The sequence below is a fragment of the Lolium rigidum genome, unplaced genomic scaffold (genome assembly GCF_022539505.1).
Source record: "Lolium rigidum isolate FL_2022 unplaced genomic scaffold, APGP_CSIRO_Lrig_0.1 contig_5228_1, whole genome shotgun sequence".
Taxonomy (NCBI): Eukaryota; Viridiplantae; Streptophyta; class Magnoliopsida; order Poales; family Poaceae; genus Lolium; species Lolium rigidum.
This window is the reverse complement of record NW_025900870.1, coordinates 58,428-68,505: the sequence shown is the minus strand read 5'-3', so window position 1 is coordinate 68,505 and position 10,078 is coordinate 58,428.

Sequence of the window (10,078 nt, the reverse complement as noted above, 5' to 3'; positions counted from 1 at the left end):
TTGATACCTACTGATATATCTTTGCAAATGGCTGATAAATCTCTCGCTATTCCTGTTGGTATATGTGAGGATGTTCCTGTTCAAGTTAATAATAACTGCTTGATATTAACTGATTTTGTTGTGTTGGAAATGCACGAAGATGATAATATGTCTATTATTCTTGGGAGACCTTTTCTTAACACCGCAGGGGCTGTTATTGATTGCAATAAAGGAATGGTTACTTTCAATGTTGATGATAGGGAGCACACCGTCTATTTCCCCAAGAGGATTGATAAAGTATGTGGAGTTAATACTATTTCTAATGTGAGAACTATCAAAGTTGGAACTATCGATTGTCCTATATATGAGCCTAAAGAAGGATATCAAAATCTTATGATTGGATCCATATCAATACAATTCAAGGTAACATGATTGATTTGAGGTTTATTTCTTCTTATGCTATGTAAAATTTATTTGGTGGCAAGACTTGATCAACCTTGTTAACAAATACTTTTTATATGCATAGAGGAGGTAAACAACATCTCTTTCTTCCTCCACTTGTTCTACTTGCTGTAGCACTTTTGTTTTGTAAAGTTCCTTAGTTAATTAGAGATTTCAAAAATTTTCCTGGCCGGTAATAATAAACTTAATACCCGTAAATGTGCATATTTTCAAAGTTTTCAAAAATTCACAAAAATTATACCGTCGGTCCTATTTTTCGAAAATGCACACGGGAGCACACGGGGATGACCGGTGGGGCACCCCGAGGTGGCACCCACAGGCCGGCGCGGCCAGCAAGGGGGCGCGCCACCCTGGTGTGTGGGTCCCCCTTTGCCCCACTTCAGCATCTCTTCCTCCCACACTCTTCTCTCTCCCGAAAAAATCGACACCAGCTTTCTCTCACTCGCGTTTTTGCTCAAGAGCTCCAGATTTCTCGATCTCTTTGCTCAGCCCAGATTTCTGTCTGAAATTTGGCACATTTGTTCTCCGGTATGTGACTCCTCCGGTTATCCAAGTAGAATTTTGTTTGGTTGAGTATATCTTGAATATTTTGCTGCTGTAGGTAACATGTTTAGTGAGCTTGCATGCTTGTTCTAAGTGGTAGAAACTAGTTTTGATGCATGATTAGTACTCTAGCAAGTTCCTATGGTAGTTTCCCTCAATTATATGTCACCAAATCAAATTTTATAATGTTTGTTGAAAAATTTCAGAAAAGGAAGATGGATAATTGTAACTTTGGAGAAGTGTTTGAAAGAGAGACAACAAGCACGGGGAGGCCCTCAAGGTCATCCACCCGATTCAGGAAATCCTATAATGAGGACCTCATCGCACCAAGCTTCGCACCCGAAGAGGACAATGGAGTCCCTAAGGCTGCATCCTTCCCATGTTATGACTTTTTGAGTAATGCAGGGTTGTTGGATGATTTATTGACCCTCGTCGGTAAGGCGGGTTTAACCACCTATGTGGGAGATGAGAGTGAGCAATACTATACGCTCACTAAAATCTTTGTGGAGAGCTTCAAATTCAACAATAAGCACTTTCGCCCGACCGTAGAATTTAAGATCTATGGTAAACCTATTACTATGAAGTTGGAAAATTTTTGTGCTGCATTGGGTATTGCCCCTGTAGGTACAGCAAGGAAGATCGAGGACAACCCCAAGGAATTGCTGGAGCTCTATCGAGGGATCACCAATGATGATTGTCGCACCATTCAGCGTGGCAAGATAAGAAACATTCAACTCCCCGCCATTAAGTATTTTGCTTATTACATTGGTACTAGCATTCTTGGTAGGGAGAACACTAGTAACATATCTAGCTATCACCTTGGTTTCTTAATTGCGGCACTCACTGGGAACACGCCTTATCATCTTGGTGCTCTTGTTGCTCGCCGCTTGTCTAACAAGGGGCCTATATTTGGACAAATTATTGCTTCGCGCATTTTAGCATATCTAGAGCTTCCTGTTAACCCAACTGATGTGAAAATAACTCCTATGAGGCTTGATATTGCTGCTATGAAGAGTCACCAATTTGTTACAGCTGACTCTAGCTTAGATAATATTGTCTATAGAATTTTGTTTGCCGACGGGGAAGAGAGGGAAGTCCTTTTGCCGCAGCCAGATTTGTTCAGTATTGACAGGAAACCGTGGTCGCGCTCTAAGGAGGAGGTGGATGAGCAATTGAAGGTACAAGGCTTCCACCAGCAGCATGACTCCGAGGACGCCGAGCCCTCTTACGACTACACCATCACGTATCCGGGTGCTTCTTCTAGCACATACCCAGAATATGATCCATCTTCGTACTACGGAGGTGCTTCTTCATGGGCACCATGGGATTGAACTCCACTTAGGCCAAAAGCCTAAGCTTGGGAGAGGTATACCGGCATCACTCATTCTTTGCATATTATGGTTGCTGGATACTTGTACATACTTGTTTAGTTTCTTTGAGTGGTTTTCTAATGAGAGGGAGATGATATTTGGGGAAGTGCTGCCTGAAAACAGATTCTGGACTGTTACCGAAAAAATTCCCAAAAATAGCCAGAACGATATTTTACGAAGCCAGTTTTTGTGCATGTTCCCCAGGTTGTTATCTAACTTTCATTAGTTGAACACTTTTCGATTTGAGCAGTGGAAGAATTTCTTAAAAATCGAGTACTGTACTGCTGTCAAGTTTGACGAATTTCTGCTGCTTTGTGTTTATGTGACTTTTCTAGTTTGCTATTTCTTGTTTTTGCTTTGTTTCTTTCCCAAAACACAAAAAGTCCAAAAATATTTCTGTTGTTTCTCTTCACCATTTTTTTATTTTGGTTTCTTGCATTTGTTTCGCTTTATTTGCTATTGCTAGTTTGCTATAAGAAAACCCAAAAAGATTTTGCTTTGTTCGCTTGCTTCTTTTTATTCTTGTTCTCAAATTCGAAAACACCAAAAATATTTGCTGTTCTTCTTTGGTTTGTAAAGTTCATTATGAGTTCAATGGTCTTCGGTGGCTGGAGCGTGGTTTTCATTTCATATTATCCAAGCTACACAAGTGAAAGGCAATAATGACGATTTACGACAATTGGATTGTGGTGAGAGGCTGGTATGAACTCTATTTGTTTTCATTTTTGTACATATACTCATCCATGTGAGCATGCTTATTTGGTTCATGTGAGGTATATGTCATTTAAGAAAGTCTAGTAGTTCATGATCTCTCATGTTTAGCTCCAATTTATTAATATGAGTAGCATGTCATGGATGTTTGCTTCAATTGTTTTATTCATAAATAGGTATGATATTGTGGTATCCTCCTCTGAATAATTCGTTTGAATTAACTTAGCACATGCTCACGCATGCATATGACTGAACAAAAGTCAATTAAGCCTCGATGATTTACATTGCTTCAGAATTCTTGTATCACTTTTATGCCTCAGTTAATTTATTTTGTCACAAGCATGATTATGACGAGTCTATCGCTCTCTTGATTTGTCGCTTCCCAGTCTATTGCTAGCCTTCACTTGTACTGAGCGGGAACGCTGCTCGTGCTTCCAAACACATGAAAACCAAATTATTCCAAAGTGTCCACCATAAATACCTATGCATGGCATTTCAAACCATTCCAAGTAAATTCTCATGCGCTACCTTTAAACCTTCAAAATGCTTCTCAATTTGTGTTAATGTTTCATAGCTCATGAGGAATTATGTGGTGTTTAACTTTCAACCTTGTCATTTACTCTTGACGGACTTTCATATGGACTAGTGGCACATCCGCTTATCCAATAATTTTGCAAAAAGAGCTGGCAATGGGGTTCCCAACCCCGATTAATCAAACTTTACTAATAATTCTCTTCACATGTTTTGCTCTGATTCATCGGTAAGCAACTTAATTTTGCAAATAGATACTCCTCCATGGTATGTGATTGATGGAAGGCACCCGAGGATTCGGTTAGCCATGGCTTGTGTAAGCAAAGGTTGGGGGGAGTGTCACCCATAATAAAACTAAAATACGTGTGTAAACAAAAGAGAAGAGGGATGATCTACCTTGCTTGTAGAGATAACGTCCTTCATGGGAGCCGCTCTTGAAAGTCCGGTTGGCGAGGTAGTTGGTGTACCCATTACCATTCGTTGACAACAACAAACACCTCTCAAAACAATTTTACTCCTGTTTTAAAAATGAAAAGCTCTAGCGCATGTTAATCCCCTGCTTCCCTCTGCGAAGGGTCAATCTTTTACTTTTATGTTGTGTCTCCATCCTTTCTTTGAGCACTTTCTTGAGAGCACAACTGTTATTCTTAGTGTAATATGCTTGTCTGAAAATATGATTGATTGTGGTATAACTTTGATGCTTTTATCTTTGACAATCACTATTTCTAGTCTTTCTATGAACTTCAGAGGTGCATGAGCATTTATGTTTTGCTGATCAAATATGGGCAAGCGAGATACCACTCTATCATACTCTTTTATGAACATTGCAATCCTGCTTATATACATGATTCATGATGCTTATTATTAATTGTTGGTACCTTTCCATGATTGACATAGCTATTAGATGATCTTATTTGCATGTATCTTATTATGAACTGCCTAAGTGTTAGCCATAGCATGAGAATATTTACATCATATGAACAAATGTGTTTGTGAAAGTTCTTTTATCGCTCAGTTGTTAACTGAATTGCTTGAGGACAAGCAATAAGCTAAGCTTGGGGGGAGTTGATACGTCCAAATCGTATCTACTTTCCCGAACACTTTTGATATTGTTTTGCCTCTAATTTGTGTATTTTGGATGCAACTAACACGGACTAACGCTGTTTTCAGCAGAACTGTTCTGGTGTCTCGTTTTTGTGCAGAAATCCAACTTTCAGGAAAATCCTCGGAATTTATGCCGAAGGTCCTATTTTCCCAGAATATTGGCGGAGCCGAAGGGCGAGCCGGTGGGGGCCCGAGGGCCCCACACACTAGGCCGGCGCGGCCCAGGAGGGGCCCGCGCGGCCCTAGTGTGTGGCGGCCTCGGCTGGCCCCCGACGCCCTCCTTCGGACTACTTATTGCCTTCGACCTAAAAACGCACGGGAAGAAGTCGAAGTCGCCAGAAACCCTCCAGAACGCCGCCACATCGCGAAACTCCGTCTCGGGAGCCAGAAGTCTCCGTTCTGGCACTCCGCCGGGACGGGGAATTGGAGGAGATCATCGCCACCATCACCACCGACGCCTCTCCATCGACCAGCCATGTTTCCCCCATGCATGTGTGAGTAATTCCCCCGCTGTAGGCTGAAGGGGATGGTTGGGATTGGATGAGATTGGTCATGTAATAGTATAAGATTGTTAGGGCATAGTGCCTAGTGTCCGTAATTGGTACTTTGATGATATTGTTGCAACTTGTTATGCTTAATGCTTGTCACTAGGGCCCGAGTGCCATGATCTCAGATCTGAACATGTTATTATTTCATCATGATATTCATTGTTTATGGTCTTACCCGCAAGTTGTATACACATGTCGTTGTCCGGAACCAATGGCCCCGAAGTGACGAAATCGGGACAACCGGAGGGGATGGTAGTGATGTGAGGATCACATGTGTTCACGGAGTGTTAATGCTTTGCTCCAGTACTCTATTAAAAGGAGTACCTTAATATCCGAGTAGATTCCCTTGAGGCCCGGCTGCCACCGGCTGGTAGGACAAAAGATGTTGTGCAAGTTTCTCATTGCGAGCACGTACGACTATAATTGGAACACATGCCTATTGATTGCTTTGTACTTGGACACCGTTTTATTATTATCTCGCAAATTCCCTCGCTTGATTGTTACATGAGTTTCTCTCATCCATGCAACGCCCGTTATCCGTCCCCGTGCCTACGATATTTTAATCCTGTTGTTTACTATAATCACTACTGCTGTCTCTCGTTACTCTGCTGCTGTTATTTCACTATCGCTATCGCTATAAAACTGTTACTACTGATAAACTCTTGTGAGCAAGTCTGTTTCCAGGTGCAGCTGAATTGACAACTCCGCTGTTAAGTCTTTCAAGTATTCTTTGTCTCCCCTTGTGTCGAATCAATAAATTGGGTTTTACTACCCGCGAAGACTGTTGCGATCCCCTATACTTGTGGGTTATCATCAAGCAAGGGGAAAAGTTCGAGTGGAACGAGGAAGCAGACAAGGCCTTTGAGCATTGGAAGCGTAAAATTTCAACACCACCAGTACTGGTGGCGCCACGAGAAAAAGAACGTTAACTGTGGTACATTGCGGCCACACCTCAAGTGGGTTAGTACGATTCTCGTGGTAGAACGAGAAGAAGAAGGAAAAATTCATGGAGTCCAGCGACCAGTATATTTCCTTAGTGAAGTCTTATCACCATCCAAGCAGCGCTACCCGCATTATCAGAAGTTGGCGTATGGAGTCTTCATGTCAGCAAGAAAACTAAGAAATTATTTTTCGGCACACCCGATAATAGTGGTAAATGAGGCACCTCTCTCGAACATCTTGAACAATTCAGAAGCTACAGGACGTGTATCCCTTTGGGGAATCAAACTTTACCCTCGGGACATCACATACGAAAAGAGGAAAACAATCAAGTCGCAAATTTAGCCGGACTTTGTTGCAGAGTGGATGGAACTCCGAAACACAGGACCTCCATATTTGTCGAGCACCTGGCATATGAACTTCGACGGGTCCAAGAGATTACAAGGAGCAGGAGCAGGAGTGGTACTTATTTCACCACAAGGCGACAAGATGAAGTACATATTACGAATGACCTTCCCCAAAGCATCGAACAATGAAGCAGAATATGAAGCTCTTATTCACGGGATGAAGATGGTGAAAGCATGTGGCGCTACTCGCCTCAAAATCTTTGGCGACTCTCAGTTGGTTGCACAACATGTGATGAACAAGTGTGATGCAGTCAATGACAACATGATAGCATACAAAGATGTATACAATGAACTCGAGAAAACCTTCGATGGTTGTGATGTAAATCATGTGAGCACACTCAGTAACGATGAAGCCGACGTTTTGGCAAACAACGGGTCGCAGTGTTGTAACGGCACCGGGTAAAACCCCTATTAGATTTTTTGTGCTTTCCTTTTATGCATCATCATGGCATCATGCATCATAGCATCCATGTTTACAAATAAAAATTATTTTTATAAACCCTATTTCAATATTTTCCCTCTTCATATGGATTTATTAATAAACCATCCTTTGTCCTTTCTTTTAAACAAAACCCTAACTACAAATATATCAAGCAAAATAAATTATTTCAAATGTTTCAAGTTCAATATAAAATTATCTTGGTCTGTTTATTTTTGAAATTAATTTACAAAATAGTTTTCGAAAAACAAAGAAAGGAGAAAATGTTTTGGAAAACAAAACCTAACCCTAAACCTCCCCTGGGCTGGTCTCTCTCTCCCCGACCCAGTCATTCCCTCTCCCTGTCCCGTTTCTTTCCCCTCCTCCTCCTAGTAGTCTAGCCCGTTTCCCGCTGGCCCGTACCGGTTCGATCGGTACGACCTCCTCGTTGTCGTCTTTCTCCGCGTAGAGCACGAGAGAGGCGTGCTCTTCCCCTTGCCTAGACATCGACAACACCGTCTCTCGTGTGTGGTCCTCCTCCCTCCCTTTCCGCTTTATCTTTGGACCGCGAAGCAGCTCCTTGTCCTCATCCGCACCCACATGCTCCTCCTCTTCTTTCCCCTTCCCCACGAAAACAAAACCAGAGAGGATTTCTCCTCCACCGAGCACCATGGCCACCATGGGATCCTTGACCGTGTCATCGACCTTGTCCACCCCAAGCCACGCCACTGCCACCGCACGACGCACCTCATCCTCCTCCATATCTTGGCGCAAGGAATCGTGCAGGGAGCCCTCACCCGCGACGTGATCGTCTCCGACATCCGCCACGGCCACCGCAGTTCATCGACGACTCCGGCACCACCCGTCCTCCCCGGTTTCGCTGAGCACACCGATGCGCTCCTGGTAACCTCGTGTACCTCCTGGACCTCCTTCCCGTCTTGTTCCCCTTCGTCCTGGACCTTTTCCCCATCCTCTTCTTCTTATCTGTGATGCTACCGACGCCCCTTTTGTGCAGATGCTCACCGCCGGCGCCGCTCTGGTGCTTCCTCCGACCTGATGCCACCACCATCTGATCCAGCTCGTCACCACGCACCTCCTGCGCCTCCTCGCTTGTCCCGGCTCGCTCCACAACCTCGAGGCCATGCTCGACTTCCTCCATCCATGCACAGACACCGACGCGTCCCCACGTGTTCTACTTCTCCTCCGGCTCGTCTCCATCGTCCCCGAGCCCTCCTCTTCACCGTCCTTCCTCGGTGAGCCTCGCCGCCCCCTTTTCCCCCTCTTATCCACCGTAGCGCCACCAATTGGTCCCTTGGACGGAGTCGGGGAATTTGACGTCGTAATAATCGGCGTCGGGACGAATACAGATAACAACAACCCCTATATTGTAGTTGGTGCTGTGGGAGTTGTTACAACGAATGTAGAAAATGCGTTTCCACGCAGGGCCCAATTCGGATGGGTCCCGAGAAAGCACTCGCAGAGGGTGATAAAGATGGAGATATGGAGGATAGAATTGGGGGTCAGCTGGTGTAGCTGCATCCCATAAACAAAGAGTAATCCACGAAGAAATTCGTGGATAGGAGTGGAAAGGTTGCGGATGAGGTGGTCAACGAAAGTTACCCGGTATCCGATGCGGGGCGTCGGGAAGCTTTCTTCACCGGGAATGATCAGCGCCTCGTCCTTCTTCGTCAACCCAAGCTTCTTCAGCAGGTTCATGTCCTGGTTCGAGATCTTAGATCTCTCCCACTCAGAGAATTCCAGATCCTCCGTCGCCATGCTGGTTTCTGGAGTGGTGTGCCTTGTGAGCCTCGCCCGCTGTGGCATCAACGTAAGCGCTGGAGAGATTGAGGAAGAGCACGGGCACAGAAGCTTGTTTGGTTGCAATGGAAGCTTTTGGAGAGAGAGAGAGGATAGGAGCGCGGCGCAGCGATGGGGATTATTGAGGAAGAAGATGGTTACTTATAGCGAGCCATTGAACCGCTGCTCCGTTGGATGATAGAAAAATGGATCTAACGCCTTACACGTGTCTCCAGGGGTAAAAAGGACATTTTACTGCGAAGTAACCAGACAGACGCTACAGCGCGCGTGGCAGAGAACGCGGAGGACGTGTGTCCCCACCTGTGTAACGTGTCACGCGACGCAGTATTAAGGACCCACGGGTCAGTGATAGGACAGGACCCGCACCTTCCCAATAAAGTGATCGTGGCTATCGTCAGCACTGATGTCATTATAAGGAAAATTTTGGCTGTGGTGTTTTGAAGATCGGTGATAGAGGAGTATTATTGGTAACTTCGGGAGCCTTTAATCAAATACAAGTTTTTGTCAAATGCTCGGGGACTACTTTATATAAGGAGTTTGAAAGGAAGATGATTCAAAAAAGTCAAACATGAGCTTACATCCAAGTATAAATACTCGACTGTAGCCTCGGGGGCTACTCCCATCGGGACCGCTGGTCACGCACCCGATAAAGATAGAAATACTGGAAAAGGTTGACAGTATAGCAACAAAGATACTAAAAATGTGAGCCTACAACCAAGTACAAGCACTTGGCTGTAGCCTCGGGGGCTATTCCCATCGGGAACGCTGTTCGTGTACCCGATGAAATTGAAGAAGTCCTGGTGAGCATATTTCGAGCTATGATATAACTCTTCATATTCTCCCATCGGGAGGACAAGGTGAAAAATAAAAAATTCATCATATGACTCGAAAAAATGTGCTATTCTAGCAGCCGAAAAAGGCACTCGACAATATATTCTCAGAGCTCCCTAGTCGTGATTTAATCTCTGAATGCCGCAATACTTTGCGAAGGTAAGACCCCAGGATCCGTCTTGCGCGGCATGGCATCGCACCCGAATGTGCTCTGCTATTTTTTTCCGTATCAATAGATGCGAAGAAAAATCCTAACAGACACGTTAGGTACCTGATAAAACATGACTGGAATTCGGCATATGGTATGACCTTAAGCGGCACATGTCGAATTACACCATTATACCGAGATCATGTCCAGGGACTTGATCTTGAAGTAGGTATTTGCGGGATTGCCACGAGAGTAGTTAACGGGTACCT